General features: G+C 34.4%; 2 protein-coding genes across 2 annotated transcripts in view; one reads left to right on the forward strand and one right to left on the reverse strand.

Annotated features, from left to right (window-relative positions):
• Indy (I'm not dead yet) overlaps window positions 1-19612 on the reverse strand; it is a 66160-nt gene extending 46548 nt beyond the window's left edge. Inside the window, exon 1 of the mRNA XM_068767332.1 lies at window positions 19362-19612. The gene's annotated coding sequence lies outside the window, so the exon portion shown is untranslated. The remainder of the gene's footprint in view (window positions 1-19361) is intronic.
• Window positions 1-20502, forward strand: part of PIG-S (phosphatidylinositol glycan anchor biosynthesis class S) — a 90279-nt gene that overhangs the window by 30922 nt on the left and 38855 nt on the right. The gene's annotated exons all lie outside the window — the stretch shown is intronic.

Raw genomic sequence — 20502 nt, forward strand, 5'->3', positions numbered from 1 at the left:
ATGTAATTGTGGGATCCCGCAGAAAAAGTGATAGAAGTGAGGCGATATACGAAAGGAAAGGTAAGTAAAGGAATGCAAGATAGTGAGAAGAGAAAAAAAGAAATATGAATGGAAGATTTTATGAAGGATAAGAGAGAAAAGAGAAGTCCCCAAAAACGGGGCCATAAAAAGTGAAAGTGTCGTGTTCACATTGTGTTTAGTCAGAGTATTAATTATTAAATTTGCAATTAAAGTTTTTTTTAAACTTTTTTTGCCTACCGCTGCAGTTTGTAACTTGGAATGCACGTGTCACGTTCGAAGCTGATGTTACAAATTACAAGTATACCAATCTATATGCGTCCAATTTATATGAATCTACCAGAATTATCAAATTTTCTTTTCCACTGTAAATAAGACCTTAGTTAATTGTAACAAGGTCGATAATTTGTTTAATGGCTTGTTTTAAATTTAAAATTACGTCAACATACTGTATCTTAACCGTTCTGTTTTTTTTTTAATTAGTTTCCCCTTGGAATTTGATATTACATGCATGTTTTAAAAGAAGTTTCGAGGCTTTTTGGGTTAAGAATTGACTTAAATTCTGGCCAATTATTTATCATATCCTACTATTTCTTTTACCAATGGATGCCAACTGCAAATCATGGGATGACATGGTGAGAATGGCCGAAAAGAATTTTTAGAAAAAAAAATGTAATTATTATTGTAGTAAAAAAACGAATTAAACAATGTACACAGAACTGTAAACAAATTATTCATAACACAATACCTTTTTTATCTTTATAGACCAAGCATTTGACCTCTATTTTACTGATGTTAGGCGATGATGAGGTCTACGATGCAACATGCTTGCCTAGAAACCTATTTACTCTTATTTTGAAGACTCCTAAGTTATAGTTGGAAACAATGACGCCGGTATGTTGTTCCATTCCTTGTCTGTTCGCGCTATAGAAGTATTAGCAAAACGCTTAGTGCGGGTAGAAGGAATTTCAACCGTGCAATGTCGTGAATCCGTGCGTCTTGTCTGATGGAAGAAAGATGATAAACCGTCTGACAGCTTTTGGCTGATGCTCCAAGCTTTGGATCTTACCAATCAGCTTCTTGGCTTGTATGGAATATAAATCTTCGGATTTTATCTGATGAATATGTAACGCCATCAAAGCTTCAAACCTTCATCTCACAACCTCAATCACCATCAAACCTTTGCATGTATTTTCTTGTTAATCTTTTGTCTTGTTGGACTGTGACAAGTGACTTGTTCTACTGCCCAAAAGGCTTTTGGGGATTCCGCAAGTGTGAGAGGGCGCGGGGAATGGGAGAACAGGGAACACAACAGAACAGAAAAAAACACTGAAAAGGGAGGACAGGGATATGTGGGATTCCTACCCACCAACCCCCTCCTCCGTTGGTCGCCCTCTGCGCTATACGGGGGACCGCGGTATCTCCCGGTCAGGGATCGCCACGCGGTCTTCCCTCACGCCGTGCTATTCTACATAGGCCGTCTCGGAGTATGGGTGTATACGCTACCCCCGAAACTCTCGTGGTGCTATCACGATGGTTCGAGACCACGTCGACCCATCGTCCGCCTCAGTCGCTGAAGCTAGTGGAAGTTTAGGGCCCCCAGCCTAAACTCCCGCGACTCCGAAGGCCTCGTTTATGGTAGGGGAGCACCATTAGTCTAACACCTCTTTTAAGGTAGCAAGGCTCGAGATCTATCTACGAAGCCTTCGCTACATATTACAATTTCACCGAATTGGACAAGCGATGAGGTGTGTTGAACACGACACTGGAAATTGATATCATACACACTAAAGTACCATTGTGGAGGTAACAAATGCATTGGTTTACACGGACCACAGATTAAACAAGCTCGCTTTGTGAGGAATTGTATAAACATGACGCTTCCTTGAAGTCTTGTGTCGGTTCGAGTTCGCAGTGGAAATAAGAGTTTTAAAGCAAAACTTATTCGAATGACGGAATCATTGTGATAATCAGATTTATTATATCTATATAAATAGCAATTGTAGATATTTATATTATTGTATATTTATATAAGGTGTTTTATGTGATTATATTACCTATTTTTCACCTACCTTCATTAATTTATTTTAATTAAGTTCGCTTTCGTAATTAAGTTCGCCGTTATATTAGGTGAACCGGAAAGTAATGTCGTTTCTGTCGACATATACAGAAAAAATGATTGATTTGTTACCGCTCCGACATTGATTTTGTATACTAGATGGCAAAAGGTTGTTGATAACGAAGGCGAATATATTGTTGATTAAAAATAAACACTTGTTAGAAATGCAGTCGTGTGAATTTAATTTATGAAAGCGACAATACTTTCCGGTCCCCCATAAAACGTGTAAAAAGTATTTTAAATAAAAATTAAATTAATACAATAATGAATACAGATATACGAGGAAAAAATATTTGGTGTATATAACTTCATTAGTGAAGTCACTTCACCGGACGTTAATTTTAAGTTGACGGACCCTTCCCCTCCGATGAAGCTGTAATAGCCTCAGGGCCAACAGCATGATGTTTATATTTGATATGAGATATTGAAACTGTGATGTATATATATGAAAATTAATAATGATGATCCAAAAACACACATCAGTCGAAGTAATAAATAAGAAAAGGTCGAATATTTAGCCTAATTATTAGTAGGGAGTAGTAGTATTTACTACACAGAGGCACTAATCGGTGTTACATAACTCCTGAAGATGCCCTGTGGAGGGGTGAAACACGTGTTGAGTAATTTAACGGTGGCAGTTGTATAATTCGCATTGTTTGCCGCATACGCATTTATCAGAGGGACTGGCGGGCGGTGCACTTATTTGCACGACTACCACTGCATGTGCGGAAGTGGCTAAATATTGGTCCTTTTCTTACTTAGGATGGACTTCCGCAAGGTAACGCCTGACTTTATTAGATCGCAAAATATATATAACTCGCAAAACCGCCGTTAATCTACTCTACACGTGTTTCACCCCTCCACGGGGCATCCTCAGGAGATGTTAGCAGCTAGCTAACTATATCTCTTAAACTATTTTAACGACGTCCTAATAATGTCCTGTTTTTAAGATCAGACACTTTTTCATCCCTACTCCATATTGGCATCCTCAGGTTATGCGCTAGTATCTGTGCGGTTGCCGTATTCGCCACATCGATGAACCTTGCGATCGCATCTTGAGTCTCGTCCGTGCAATACGCGCACGTGTGTGACGTGATATCGCTACCGCTGCGTGGTGGACACTGTTATACAGTCCGAGGGTGTCTGTTGTTCGACGGACAGTGACCGCCTCACTCTTTACCCCCTGAGCCTTGTAGATGGTGAGCTTCCTTGGACCTGTCAAATAGATGACGTCACGAAGCTGGCGGGTATGACTTCCACTGTCCAAAAAATGGAAAAGTGGAGACGTGAAGGTCTAAACCATGGATGCACAGGCCGCGGCCCGCCGGTCGATTTTTGGTGGCCCGCCGTCAGCAAAAATAATACTCTCGTACATTCGAAAGATATTAAATTCTATTCCAGAATAAAACCAAAAAAAAATAATTACCTATACTTCTGGCGGCCGGCCCGCCATCAGTTCATGATTTGTCCGAGTGGCCCCAAGTCTTAATAAGTCTGTGCAACCATGATCTAAACTAAATTTATAATCTAAGAAGGCGGAAGGTTGTGTAGTCTTTTGTATATTAAGTGCAAGTTTGTCTCAAAAAACCAAATTGAATTTCAAATAAAGACAATTAAAAACAACATTTTTTTTTCAACCTTGATTCGTGTTTCTGTTCAAAATGGCTTATGATTTGTGAAATATCTTTCATTCCAACGCTCTCATTTTCCTTAAAATACTTTCGCAACACATTAATCACTTGTTCCAAGTAATGTATGTTAAAAACGAAAAGTATACAGGTTGATTGGTTAAAAGTGTAAAAAGGTTGCTACATGAAAACTTATTGGTTTCAGAAATAATCAGTTATGTTATGATAATATAATAAAATGCCTTTTTGAAATTTAGTTTATTATATATAAAAAATAATTATTGTTTATCTGTATGTTATCGGCCTGTCATATTTTGACATAAAAAATGCTGTAACATATTTAAGAGTGATCAATGAAATAAGTCTTGTATTAAATAATAATAATAACGCCTTAAATTTCTTATAGAAAGATAAGTTACAGAGTTATGAATTTCTTGTTTTTACGAGCTTGTTTCTTTCTAATATATAAAATTCTTGTGTCACGGTGTGCGTGATTGAACTACTACTAAACGGCTCGACCGATTTTTGTAGATCTTATCGCGCATATCAGCCAGGGCGGAGAATTGGACAGCATCTATTTTTCATCCCCCTAAATGTTAAGGGTGCTCCACCCCTAATTTTCTTAATTTTTGGTTTTTTTTTTTATGATACAGCATACAAAAATACATACAATCCTAAATGTTTTACCCCTCTACTATCAATCCTTATTTTTTGTTTTTTAATGTTTCCTAGAGATAACATACATGGCAAAACAACGTTTGCAGGATCAGCTAGTAATCTATAAGAACATTTCGCGGGTGAAGGCATTTTCATTTTCTCTGTAGATGTAGTTTATGGAGCTTCACGAAGCGGAAGGGTCCGTGAACTTAAAAACTTATAAACCTAGAAGAATAAAGTTGGTATGGCGCCTACCAGTTGCACGGTGTCGTTCGCGTGGCTCTTTGAGGGTAGAGCTTTGATGGGATATTTAATGGAATCAGGCGTTACCTTGCGGAAGTCCATCCTAAGTAAGAAAAGGGCCAATATTTAGCCATTTCCGCACATGCAGTGGTAGTCGTGCAGTCCAGTCATGCCAAATGACTTCTTGTTTGGCACTAATCGGTGTAACAACTCCTGAAGATGCCCCGTGGAGAGGTGAAACACGTGTTGAGTAATTTGGTGGTGGTGGTTGTGTGATTCGCATTGTTTGCCGCATACGCATTTATCAGCGGGCTGGCGGGCGGTGCACTTTGTTGCACGACTACCACTGCATGTGCGGAAGTGGCTAAATATTGGTCCTTTTCTTACTTTGATGGGATATGTTATTGATGTGTGCTTGCAGCTTGGGATGGCAGAGTGGACCACAGGCGAGCTGAGGAGGGATCCGGATCCAACCACTGTTTGACCACGCTGTTCGCGGTTAGGGAGCAGACGGACGCTCACTAAAAACGGGTGCTGTGACGTAGTGGGTCATGTGAAGTGTTGTAGGTGCAGTGGTTGCTGATGATACTGAGTGGTTTTCGCAGCGGGTGTGGTGTGGGGAGAGTTCTGTGGGAACCCTCTGATGGGCGTGAGGAGTACCTCTTTAGGACGTTAGGTTCACGATTAGGGAGCGGGCGGCTGCCCTCCACCAAAAATTTGTATATTAGTACGTAGTTTGTTACTTGGTCTAGATGGTATTTTGTATTTCTATATTTTTCGTAGGATTCTTGAACATATGAACATAATTAGACAAGAAAAAAAACATCTTCCAAGCTGGTAGGTCACTGTGGAAAACCACGACTTCTAATAAACTTATACAATTACTCTGAATCTAGCAGATGACACTAATTATGTCTTAATTGCATTTAAGATGACGTCACGTTGTTTTTTTTAAATTTCGAAGATGAACGCATTATCTCTAATGACGGTAGATTTAAATGAGGAAATGCATTAGATGTGTGACAAATAAAATTATCGCGCAATTAAGAATCCGTGTCGGTGAAATTAGATTTGTTTTTATGGTCCTTTTAAAAAAAATTCCATTATCATTGTTACAAGGTTCACGCGACGTCCGTTGTGTAAGAAGCGATTAAACAAAGTGAGGACAGAGTAATTATTTAAGAGCGGTAATTTTTTTTTCCGTGACAATCTTTTTTTTTATCTGTACACGAGTTACATTCGCAATTCAAATTGAATCGATGTTCTGATTTTTTAAACATTTTTTTTAATTAATTTGTTGTCAGTTACATTACAAATTCGGATTACCGTGAATAAAAATAAATAAATGTATACTATCTCTCCCTATAGAATTTGTACTTACAGAATGTACTGTTGCATTATAAAAAATATGTAAAATAATTTAAGATAATCACTATACAGCAGTGATTCCCAAAGTGGTCTATATCGACCCCTGCGGGTCTATGACAACCTGCAAGGGGTCTACGTCAGCGACAACAAATTTGGGGGTCCATGAAATGAAAATGGTGGTCCACGATAGTGGATCTTAACACATACACTGATAGTACCTATTTACTTACATCATACTATCTTATAATATCAAAATATTTAAATTATTTATAAAAGTACCTATGAAGTAAAAAATTTAGGACTGGACATCATTAGCCGAGGAGATTTAAGATTAACCCTTACAAAATTGACCCGAAATGTTGATAATTTATTATTAAATCGTCAGGTTCATCCTTCTCTCTAAAAATATTGAATTAATGCTTATTTTATGTTTATTTAATGTTACGTATATTTTACATAACAGATACAAAATTTTGATTTGAGTAGTTTTAATTTAAATGTGTTTTTACTTTAAGTTTTTAACACTAAACTTCACTACAGTTAGAAATTTACAGGAAATCAATATTACGTAAGTAGGTGGTCTACCCAACATGGAATTACATGGCAAGGGGTCTACGACACAGAAAAGTTTAGAGAACTCTGCTATAAAAGATGATTGGAAATATGTGTAAAAACCTAGCCACAGGTTTCGCGACGGCGCGAGACGCAGGGTATACTGTGGGAGGCCGGTCTCGCGCCAGCGCGTGATGCCAGCCGACTAAGTTAAATAAGCTAATACGATGTTAGCATCAAGTAACATGCAAACGTGTTTGCACTGCGCTTGAACGTTTTAACTTTGTTGGCGAACTATTGATTTTTAGTTATATTAATTTTTTTATTGCGACTGCATATGAGTACGAGAAAGGGTCCGCCACGTGCCCAAACACATAAAACCTGTCACTGATAGATATAATTCCTTTAGTAATGCCGGTCTCGCGCCGGTGCGTGATATTTTTGAATCCCATACCCTCATACATCATTTGAATCATTTTTAAACAGATAAACAATAAAGATAAAGTTGGTTTCTGACTGACTACCATGTATAAAACACTAGCAGAGATATTTAGATTTTTCCTGATAAATAGGCTATTAAATATATATATATATATATATATTCACCCCTTTAAAGCCTTCATGTCTATTACCAAATGCCATGTATAGAAATTATTTATTTATTAAATGACTTGTTACTAAATATTTTATTACGATATGCTTTTCTATCGTTTACTGTATTTCTTTAGTCGCGTGTGCTATGTGGTTTAATGTTTTTGCACGCTCCTTATGTAATGATGTCATATTTTTATTACCACAGTATCTTTACTGCCCTCGTGTTTATGGCGGAAGGGATTTGAGAGGAGACAAAATAATGCATTCAGAACATATATTAGCCACAGTATCTTTACTGCCCTCGTGTTTATGGCGGAAGGGATTTGAGAGGAGACAAAATAATGCATTCAGAACATATATTAGGTGCGTTCGTTAAATAAAATTTCCTGGATTCTCTCCAATTAATTCCACGGTGTAAACAAAAAACATGCACGTAGAGGGAGAAAGCACGAATATTCCATCTCTTTCTGGATAACAACATTTTGAAATTATCCGATGTGTATTGTCTTTTTGATTTTATATTAGCAACTTATAAATACTTTGTACTGAGTTACTGAAATCACTTGAATTATTTACAAAATAAGGTTTTGTATTTTATGTCTTACTAGATATTTTTTTTGGGTAAAACCTCGCGGAGAATTCTATACAAGAATACTGTACTGAAGTTTATGCGTGGAATTAATGTTGCTAACACTCAGGAAGGTCATTATTGACAGGCATCTATAAAAGTATATTTGTAAAGAGCAACTGTTGAGTTTCTCGCCGGCTGTTAGAACTGCCTTCGGAGCTGGTGGTAGCTTCCTGTAGGAACAACAGTGCTGACATTTTATGCTGTTTGACAATTCGAAATTGCTTGTAACAGGCCTGTTAGTAAAGAATATTTGAATTCGAAAAAAGAATATTTTAAATTTTGAAAATTTTTTCTTTGAAAATATCGTCTTTCTTCATTCACCTCGTTCCTCAAATATCACAGATTTCAATAATTATATATTGTTTTTAATTATTTCAAAATTTTGTATCGGAGTTTGTTGTTTTTATTTTATGCCGTGATTTATATGGGATATTTATTTTTGGATTTACCATTGCCCTAGCAATTTAAAAAAAAATTATTTCATAAAAACCCTCGTCAAGCCTTAAAGGAAATAATAAAAGTAATAATAATATTTATTATAAACAAAGAGTATTTTCCATCGGGCAAAATATAGAGGCAAACCATATTCCTAATGCAACTTACTCAGTGATATAACTCATCTAAATGACTAGTAACACGTGTTCTGTGACACAAAGAACAAAGTTTTAAGAAAATGTTACAAATGTGTTCATACTGTGAAGTTATAGAAATCAAATTAATGGTATACCAAATATGATATCAGTGATTCCCAAAGTGTTCTATATCGACCCCTAGTGGTCTATGACAACCTGCCCTGCAGGTCTACGTCAGCGAAAAAAAATTTGGGGGTCCATGAAATGAAAATGGGGGTCCACAGACTGGACATCATTAGCCGAGGAGATTTAAGATTAACCTTTACAAAATTGACGCAAAATGTTGATAATTTATTATTAAAGCATCAGGTTCCTCCTCACTAAAAATATTGACTTATTGCTTATGTTATTTTATTTATAGTTTATTTTATGTTTATTTAATGTTACGTATATTTTACATAACAGATACAAAATTTGCCCATGTGCTTTTACTTTAAGTTTTTAACACTAAACTTCACTACAGTTAGAAATTTACAGGAAATCAATATCAAGTAAGTGAGGGGTCTACCCAACACGGAAAGACATGGCAAGGGGTCTACCACGCAAAAAAGTTTGGGGAACTCTGTTCTAGATGGAAGGCTTGCTGGAGTTCCACTTCTCCAAGAGCTTTACGAAGTGATAGTAATTATACAAATCACCAATCGAGGGTTAGCACTTTCGGGCACCACTGTATAGAAATACTAAGCAGGATATAGATGAGTGGCAGTCCAGGAACCCTATAAGAGTCCTTTAGTCTAATCATCTAATGCAACCTTCACTTAAGTAATCCAAGAGGTTTTACGACCTTCCAATTTCGTCACTTATTTACATCGTAGATAAACTTAGTAAAGTGTGATAAGTTGAATAAAAATACACGTCACTTACAGTAAATTTGAGATGTTCCATGAGTTTTTAAAATTATAAATGAAGTAACTCAAAATATTTTGACAAAAAACCATGTGAAACGTAATAATGATATCCATATTACAATACCCGGCAATAAATATTGCACATCGACTCTTGGAAAGAGTCAATCGGTTAATTTCGACTTCGTAAAGCGTTATCTCTGTCGCACACTACCTATGTGACGTTTTGTCAGTCGTGCGACTGACGATGTGCAATATTTATCGCCGGGTACTATACGTATTTATGAGACTATGTCTACCATTAGGTGTGATTTCGATATAAAAAGTTTCCATTGCATTTACCGTATTTATTATATGTTAGTCCTATACATATGTGTATATATTTTGTAAACATTAACAATCTGTAATTTATACTTCTACTGTTTCCAGACTATGTTTGTCTGGAAGAGATTGCCTCGTGCGATATGACCGCCCTTAGTACTTTTTTGTTTATTATTATGAAAAAAAAAAAAAAATATATATATATATATATATATATATATATATATATTACTAGCTATGACGCGCGACTTCGTTCGCCTTGAATACAAAAAAATATTTAGTTTATATTTAAATTACGTGAGCCGGAAATGAATTTCACAATTTATATGAATTCTTACATCACCCACGACTAGAAACGTCATTCGTGCGATGTTTTCGTTTCGATTCAAATCAACATGAACTGTCACGGCGATATATGAAATTTATTGGAATGATAGTGGCGCCATCTGTCGAAATTTATTCATACTGACTTAGAAACAACAACTTTTATGTAACACACAGACAAACATTCATTTTATGATCTGAATTGATTTGTCTCAACACCGAATATTATGTTCTATATCAGGGGTGGCCAAACTGCGGCTCGCCAGCCACATGCGCCACTTTAAACGATTATTTTTGGCTCCGATTGATTGTGGAATTATTTCAATATTTAAATTTATAAACTGCGTCAGCTCCTGGGAAATCGTAAACAATTTCTGTCGTGAATCATTATTATTATTATTGCATCATATATTTAACGAAATCCAAACACAGATCGTAACTTACTAACCGGCGTCTTAAGTATTATTAGGAGTGCTGTCATATACGTGTGCATATATATAACTTGAATACACATATTTTGTAGTATCTAAATCAGTGATTCTCAACCCATGTGCCGCGGCACTTTTGTGTGCCGCGAGATTTTAAAAATGTGCCGCGAAAAATTTAAAATATATATAACACATATACAAAAAAAAATATTGAACGTAAATATTTATATATTGAACCAGCTAATTATATTTAATTTACAAAACGCTTTTCTTAATCCCTAATTATGATAAAGTCATGTTTATGTATTAAAAATTGTCTCAAGTCTACCACACTTGTCTTTTTCCAAATGAGCATGTTGTTTGTGTGATATTTTAAATTTACATGATTTTCCATTGTAATACTAATCTACCCTTTGTAAAATTAGAAAAGTATTTGATTCGTATCCTTATTAATTTGTTGGCATGTAGTTTCGATAAAAAAATAGGAGGTATATTGACTTTGCAATGCACGTATTCTTTGATTTACAATATCTAAGACTTCTCAGATTTTATTCCATTCGATGAATATTTCTGTAATTAAAAAAGTTTGCTGTTTATATCTAAAAAAATCCCGAGGTTTGCTGCTAAATTGTTTCACGAATACAATGGCAGCAATTATTTAAATAAAATTCGATTTTATGCATTAAAAATTGTATTTGTGTGAAAGTTATATAACTTCATAAGGGTTATATTTTTCATTTTCATAAATTACAAATGGTTACAGAATTTGTATATTTATAAATTTAAATTTATATATTCTTCGATTTTTTTGACAGTATTTTTTTTGTTTTTTTCAGACCCCTTAAAAATGCACAAATGGATAAAGAAAAAAAAGAATAATGATGATGATGATGCAAGTAACAATAATGATGACATATACGACCAAAGTAATGAGTGTTCCTCTGTTTTAAGTGAAAATAGTTCTATTTTAAAAAAGTATATAATTCGTAGAAAATATAACGACAATTTTTTAAGATTTGGATTCACCTCATCGTTAGAAAATAACATAGTAGTCCCAGAATGTATTATATGCAATTTAAAATTATCAAATAGTGCTATGGTTCCTAGCAAACTTCTTCGTCACTTGGTTACCAATCATCCCTCTTTATCAACCAAAGATAAGAACTATTTTAAAACGTATCTTTCAACAAAAGTAAAACAAGGAAAAAATTTTAAAAAACAATTTTGTGTGTCCGAAAAAGCTCAGTTTGCTTCTTATGAAATCGCGGAATTGATCGCAGTAAAATTGAAGCCCCATAATTTAGCAGTAGAATTTATATTACCTGCTTGCCGTAAAATAGTCAAAACGATGATTGGTGAATCAGCCGATGTTGAAATTTCCAAAATACCCCTTTCTAATGACACTATACATCGCAGGATAAAAGATCTATCAGAAAATATCGAGCAGAATACTACAAAAAATCTTCAAAATTCCTTTTTTGCAATACAAATAGATGAAACCACCGACATCACAGGAAATTCTCAGTTAATTGCATTTGTTAGATTTATCTATGAAGATGATATTATAAATCAATTTTTATGTTGTCGGGAGCTGTCAAATTTTACAACCGGGAAAAATATTTTTGAAGTAATTAATTCATATCTAGAAAAAACAAATGTCTCTTGGAATTTTTGTATTGGAATTTGCACAGATGGTGCACCCTCAATGACCGGGCATATTAAAGGATTTGTATCTTATGTAAAAGAATTGAATCAAAATATAATAGTTACACATTGTTTTTTGCATAGAGAAGCTCTTATAACAAAGTTCCTGTCACCAGATTTAAAGATAGTTTTGGAGCAATGTGTTAAAATGGTAAATTACATAAAATCAAGACCATTGAAAAACAGATTATTCAAGGAACTATGTAAAGCAATGGAGTCCAAGTATGAATCTTTGCTACTCCATACTGAAGTAAGATGGCTATCCAGAGGAAAAGTCTTATCTCGGGTTTTAAAATTAAAAAAGGAAATGAAAGCTTTTTTTGAACAAAATAATAATATTGAATTTGTTGAAATATTAGAAGATTTAACATGGACAACGAAACTTGCTTATTTGTCAGATATTTTTGTCATTTTTAACAGTATTAATTCAAGTATGCAAGGTTCAAATGAAAATATTTTAAATTCAACTGATAAGTTGGTGGGGTTAAAAAGACAAATTTCTTTATGGAAAAAGAAAGCCCAAGAAGGTAATTTAGAAAAGTTCGAATCAGTTCCTAAAGACGGGTATAAAATTATTAAACAAATTGTTCTTGATCATTTGACAACATTAGAGGAGAGAATTGTTTATTATTTCCCGGAATTGGATATTAATAAGTTTGATTGGGTTCGTAACCCATTTCTAATTACGGACACTGCTGTATTTGAGTTAACTTTAAATGAAGAAGAAGAGCTTATTTTGCTTTCAACTAATCGAGATTTAATTTTAAAACATTCTGAAGAATCACTTAATACATTTTGGATAAAAATCAGATGCATCTATCCACTTTTATCTAGAAAAGCTTTAAATATTCTATTACAATTTTCCACATCTTATTTGTGCGAATTCGGATTTTCAGCATTAGCCAATATTAAAACTAAAAAAAGATCAAGGTTGTTAAATGTAGAAGACGATATGAGAGTAGCATTGTCATTTTTACGACCAAATATAAATGAAATTATCGAAAAACATCAAGCTCAAATTTCTCATTAAAGTAGTTTAGTTAATTAGCTTTTAATTTTATATCGTTAAGAAAACTGGCCATTTTGTTGTATTTTTAGATTATTTACATATAATACAATTTTTATGGTTCTTTTTATTCAGTTTGTCATGCCAACAAAAAAACTTCTGTTGGTTTTTTTTCTTTATGTGCCGCCAGATTTCAGAATAGTTAAAAATGTGCCGCAGGTGAAAAAAGGTTGAGAACCACTGATCTAAATAATAGATAGGATTTTGTAAAAAAAAAAAAACATTGTTTTGCGTGTTTTAAATGCGTATCAAGTTGCGACTCGAACTATCAAGGAGTTTGACAACCCTTGGTTTATATCAGGGCTTCTTAAACTATGGGTCGCGACCCCAAAAATTTTGAGAAATTCTGGGGTCAAGAGATTTTAATGTCAAATATTTATATATACCATTTTATAACATCACTAGAGTTGGCGGAATACAGTGAACTTGCAGCGTCTAGACATGCGCATTTGTTGAAGGTTTTAAACTTATATAAATACAGTTTTATAATTTTTTGTGCAATCTTTTAATTTTAGATTTTTGTATGTTTCAAAACGAATTCTAAAACTATATATTTTTATATGTATATTGTTACCTAATAAATAAATCATCAAAAAATGTTAATTTATTTTTCTTTTATATTTGTATGGGGTCGTCAAGAAACTCGCAATCATAAATGAGGTCGTGAATGATAAAAGTTTAAGAAGCCCTGGTCTATATGATTAGTTTTATAGAAATGCAAGGTATGTGCGCAGTGAACGAGTTCTTTGTAAGATTAAAATTTATTCTTGTGTTTCCTCTGGACCTTTGTCTCGGCGTTCTCAATGAGTCACGCGTCTCTTGGCTCGCAGCTGAAACGTTTCCAAAATAAAGCTACTAATTTCACGAAAGCATATAACGTTATTTTAGTCGTCTTTTTTTTTACGTAATTTTGTAAGTTCATTTCTATATTCGTTCGTCGCTTTTTACCTTTTTTTTTAAATTGGTCCCCGCTGTTGGGGACCTCTCGTTCCCCTATCTCGTGTGGGACAGAGACTTTTTATTTCTAGTAATTTATTCATATTTTTTATTATTATCATTCTTCTCTTTCATGTATCATCTTATATGTCGTACTGTTTCTTTCATTATACAATTTTCCCAGTCTTTACCTTTCATTCCATTAGCCATACATCCATCCTCAACCATTACATTCTAGGTTTCCTTACTATTTTATTTTGCAATATTACATTTTTTGTTCAAATATTTAACACGTATTTTCTTTATAATTATCATCTCGCTGTTTACCTTTGTCGAATATTGATTGTTGAAAAATTTTGGAATTTTTTTATGCGTAATATTTGTGTTTATACACGTGAAACGACTATATTGATTGCAGCATAAAGGGTAGGTAAGGTATGTCTATAATAATGACGTTTATAGATTTATCTTACATTACTATGGTTTTTCCTTACTATGGTTGTCTGTGAGAGATTGCCTTGTGTGATAAGACCGCCCATTGTACTTTTCTGTATATTATTGTAAAACTTATTAAATGTGTCTTATCGTGTACAATGAAGAATATTAAATTAAAATAAAATTACTATACAATAGTGTGGCCCGTGGCGTCGGTAGCCCCCCCTCTCCCCTCCCCTAGGCGGACTGACGTCATAATTAAAGTAAAGGGAAGTCGCTAGATGCGGGTAGCGTAGGACCAGTCATCATCACGATCTTTTATGAAGACCAATGCCTTGCAGTGGGCGTGCATCGGTTGAAATGAAGAAGTGTATCCGTTCACAATTAGCTGTGTCAAAAATTATGATTATCTATTAAAAAATCTGAACTGAAACGGTTGTATTGGTATTTCAAATATATACAGATAATAAAAAATCAAAAAACTTACGGAGATATACCTAATAATTAAAGAGATTTTCACGGCAATGGTATATATTGATTTTAAATCTGTCGAGTACAGTCAGACACGACACAATATATATATATGCGTGTGCGTGTGTGTGTGTGTGTGGGATGCTCAATAGAAAAACATAGAGATATACGTCAAAGAACACCACGCTGATATTCTAACAGGTCTTACAACAAATCTGTGGGCTTTTATACCCAACGGTGGACGTCTTAAAATTGAAACTATGATGATCTTGAAGATTTATTTTATACTTTAAACTGACTGACAATGATGACAACTAATTACCTATTCTATCATTTGTGCTAATGGAATAAGATTGGCTGGGCCTAACAAACAAAAACGGTTTATATTCAACCTGCATTTAACACTAAAAATATAAAAATCATATATTAATTCAAGTAATCTAGATCGAGCAAAAAAAAATTATTTCTCAAATCCAAACATCGATATATTAACATATTGTATATAAGGGTCTCTAATATAGGGTTTTTAGATGTGGCAAGAAAAAACGAACACCAATATTATGGGCTCCGGAGAGTAATGTCGCTTTCTCAAGTTAAATTCACACGACTACATTTTTAACAAGTTTTTATTTATAATCAACAATGTATTCAACTTATCAACAACTTTTTGCCGTCTAGTATACGAAATCAATGCTGGAGCGGTAACAAATCAATCGGTTTTTTTGTATATATTTACAGAAACGACATTACTTTCCGGTTCCGACTAATATAAACCCTTATCATAATATATATGTTTATCAGTTTTTATAATATCAGACATTTATTATTATTAACTAAAAGTAAATGTAAAAAATTTTTTGTTGACTTTTGAAGTGCTGACTTTAGTTAAATAGGTCAACGCTTGAGACGGTATGTCATTGAAATACGTCAAATGTAAGTAAAACCAATTACGCATACAATATATTTCTGTGTAATGTATCAGGATAAAGATATACAGCGTGATTGATTATAGGTGTAAAAGTATAACGGGTTTAATTAATGCATGATACAATGATTAATAAAGAAAAATTGTTTTCGAAATTCAAATTATTTTTATTGACTTGCACTGCGAGATATGGGACTACCCACAAAGGTTGTCTTGACGACCAGTTGTATGCTAATATTTCACGCGATTTTAATTCGTAATACTACGCATTAATTTTTTTTTTTTTTGGTTTACTATGTCTCTGTAAATTTGGTACTGCTTAAAGTTATTGGCCAGTCGCATTCAAGAAAAAAATAAATAAATAAATGGAGCATAATAAAACGCGATCACTTTATACAAGGTGATTGGAAATAGATGCGAAAGCTTTGAAGTTCACAACTCTATAATATATAATGCATATGTACGATACAGTGAAGGGTCTAGAAGATTCCGTAATATCATCTCTAATGATATCCGATTAACTTCTTGACCATTTACGTAAGTCGTACGGATTTAGCTAAACAAAATATTTAACTGCGCATATCTTTGCGCTGTTTACTTGAAACGGGTAAACAGTGTTACTAATATGAATGGTATTTTATGTTAGGGGAATAAAATTGCAATATGTTGTTGTTATTGTATCTAAGACAATGTTTTCCGACCTTTGTCATGTCCCACTAAAGCCTTTTTAAAATTCCTATCGATAACATACGTATTTTTAATATTGAAGCGAAAGATTTAAACTCTTATCGAGTTCTTTTTTAATTTGCTCCCCTGTGGAGCGTGGGTCCAGCATTGGGCAACACTGATAACTAAGCTATGAATAATGTTCCAAAAAAAATACTCTTTTTTTGTTTTTTGCTATAGTGTGGCAGGATTGAAAGTCAGGCTATAGGAACTGACCAAATCGAGTCACCATCAATTTGGTGATGAAAGGTGAAGAATTTTCTATCAATTCTCCTAAAGCTTATGATTACTGAAGTGGTAATAGTGTTATATAGGCCATGGCAATTAAAAGAGAAGAGTTTCGATCCTGTCCAGGGTCCTTGAGTAGGAATACTTAAGGATATCGACTGACAGACCAGGATAAGGTTTCCTGATGGAGGGTTTGGAAGTTATTTAGCTCAGTTACCTTCCAAAGCGGATATTTAGTAATATCGTCCAACTCTTCTTGTTCAAAATACAGCAATGAAATCGAAGGTATTTGACCAATGTGTATTGGTGATGACATGTGGTTCCGATACGTGGTTACTTACGACGGGCATCATAAGGCACAAGGTCACCCAGAGAGTGATGGAGAGGGCTGTGCTCGGAGATCCGCAGATGATCCTAGATCATGGATGGCTGTTGGGGTTGAATGGTACATGAGTGGTGACCACAAGCGGGTAGACGCAGCCTGGGTTGTCCTTCCACTAGATGAACTGACGACATAGTTTAGGTCTTGGGAAATCGCTGGATGCGAGGAGAGCAGGACTTGCATCATAGTCTTTAGTCTTTATGATCTTTAGGCGAAGACTATTCCTTGCAATCAGCGTCCATTAGCTGAAAAAGAGATGTCCGACTGGAATTGGGATAAGGCATTAAAGTTCCAGTGAAACAGGTCAGTCTATTAAGATGGTGAATTGCATTTTGTTAATAATCATTATTAATTAAAAATACTCTAAAGATATTCAAAGCCAGTGTAGTGGTAAATGTCAGTCAGACATCATTATTTGATCATGACCAAAATAAATCTATTTTTGATATGTCATGCTTATAAGATTTGCATATCGATGTATAAGTTAAATCATTTTGCGTCGTAAAAACCGGTTTTGTAAATGTTAATTTCTATTGTAATGTTGTCAGACTTGATTTGAATTGTTTATTTGGGTAAAATGTATTAGGTGTTTTTTTTTGGTTTCGTGAGGATCGCTTGGGGGGGGCATGGTTATGTGGGATTTCTAGAACTCCTCCGGTGATGGCACTGCGTGTGATTTGGGTGACCGCGGTGCCTCCCGATCGGGGATCACCAAGCGATCTTCTCTCGAGCTTTGCTACTTCACATAGCCTTTCCCTGGGTATGTGTAATCCACGATACCCTCAAAACCTTCGTGGTGGGTGACGTAGAGGAGGAAGCCTCTAGACCACATCGATCCAACATCCGTCTTAGACTAAAATGTATTAGCTTATATTAACCAAGCTATGATTTAAGGTAATTCTTATTTTGATGTATAAGGCCACTCCACCACAGAATGGCTGTTGGGGTGTTGAAGTTCTGGAGTCGAGATGATAGACCGACGAGTTTATAATAAGAAGTCCAACGTATGGACGTCCTTCGTGACGGCCTTCCGGAGTTTCGGGCGTTTAGGGTGGGGAACCTAAACTACCACTAGTTTTATCGATATTGAAGCGTATACTTTGTCTTGGTGTGAAACTATCGTGTTTGCATCACCAGGGTTTCATGGGTAACGTGGACTACGAATACCATGAGATGAACTATCTAAAATAGCAAAGCGCGAAGGACAGGAGATACCGCGGCCTCTCGCATAGTGGGTGATCATCTGGGCAGTTTTAGTGATTAAAAATCCCTCGCAACCCTGTCCTCCCCCCAGAAGCAGGATATCTTGAACATCCGGAAGATAAAAAAGCATAGACGTGCTCACATAAGATAATCAAATGATTTTGTTAAGGTCATCGGAAGTTAATTTTAAATCTACGGAGGAGATAGATTCCCAACAGTGGACATTCTATTGGAAATGTTATGATGATGCCCCTTTCTGGAAAGTTTGTGGCGTACAATGTTACGATATCTGTATAGGTCTTCTGTGTGTTTATTATAATGGTATATTTAGCTCAGTTTATTATTAAAGACCTTCCAAGTCCAGTGAAATAATATATGTAATAATTCGAGCCAATATAACAGATCTATCATCAATCCAAGTAAATATCAATCAAACAGCAACATAATATACGGGACGATTTATTTTTGATCTTGCACGAAAAATTAAAAATACTTTTGACATACATAAGTCATCATATTTATGTCAGTACTAAATTAAATAAGAACATTTTTTAGTTTTAAAAATGACTGCGAATGTAATTCTCAGTATATTCATTATCAAGGAAACAGAAAAGTGCAACGGAATTTAGAAATGTACGCAATTATAATAAAGCAGAGAAAAACCCAGCTCTCAAAGTTTAATAATGGCCCTTAATTATAAGTTTGAAGTGTAAGATAAAAATGATTGCTAACTATTATTACGTTTTAGGTTTAAAATAAATTTTATTTTATTTACGTCATTACGAACTTTGTACAAGGAAGCTATACCTATTTAATATTCTAACATCACATTTGTTTTAGAGTTTTTATCGTACAATACAATGAAACGTAAACACATTATTATTATTCGATTGTAAATTATTATTAAGAAAAAAAATACACTTACGAATTGTGTAAAGTAATCCTCTTTTTTCTATTTTGATTAACTGATTTTATAACAACACTGCACAAAATATTGTTTGGTTATGCCGGGAATGTCGGTTGGCGGGAAAATATGACAGCGGCGCGTACGTTCGGCGCGCGACGCGGTTGTGAACTGGCCAGTCGCGGAGCGTTCTTTAGTGTTCCCCCGCTGGCAGACGGGACGCGTTGCTTGTGCCTTTTTTTATTTTTAATTTCGTGTGCGTGAACCGTTCGGATAAACACACGTGATGGCAGGTTGGTTCGATTGCGTTATTTTACACAATTTTGTTATTTATCTTGTCAACGTTGTACGTCATAGCATATGTTTAATTTAATTCTGGTTTAGCACTGGCGGCTTTTACGGAACTTGCAAGTTGTGGATAGCAAGTTACTTGCTTACATACACAGCGTCACCGTTACAATGTCACGGTCTTACTTGCGTTATCTAATAACCTTCTAGATTTATACTTTAACATACTGAACTAACATTACTTCAACTAGAAATGCAATTAAACATTAAAGTATTGTAAATACATTATAGCTACACTATAATAAAATCTTATAATCTGTTTATAGTTATTTTAAAATGCTTCACGAATAATTAAAGAAAAACTATAAGATATAAAGAGTTAAATATAAATACATCATACAGATTATAATTAAAATTAAATATAAATATAGAATATAATTAATTTAAATACATTTTCTATATATAACATTTATAACTTATGTTAATATTTTTTTTGTGAAATATAGTCGTGAAGCATTTATAAAAAGTATTTTACATAACTGATGCTAAGAAAAAAATAGGTAAAACACTATCGATTTCTCTATAAGTCTCCCTCGTATCGAAGTAATGCAATGTGAGTCACCCCATGGACCCTCTTTTTATAGCCCTCCGCTCTACGCTCTCCCTTCGACTCAATATTTTTTTTATTCGTCAACGATTGTCTAAATTATTTAACTTGTTCGCTTGTGACCTCCTGAGAAGATATAACAAAATATATAACACGTTGACAGTTTTGAATTAAATTAGCAATTTGGTGGCAATTTTTTTTCTTTCTTTAGACTTCGCGAAATTACTTCCACGTTGAATTATTATGTATTTCTTTATAATAAAACTC

The sequence above is a fragment of the Battus philenor genome, unplaced genomic scaffold (assembly GCF_028537555.1).
Source record: "Battus philenor isolate CCGP_79_NKW_IND1 unplaced genomic scaffold, ilBatPhil1.0.hap1 SCAF_23, whole genome shotgun sequence".
In the NCBI taxonomy this organism is placed as follows: Eukaryota; Metazoa; Arthropoda; class Insecta; order Lepidoptera; family Papilionidae; genus Battus; species Battus philenor.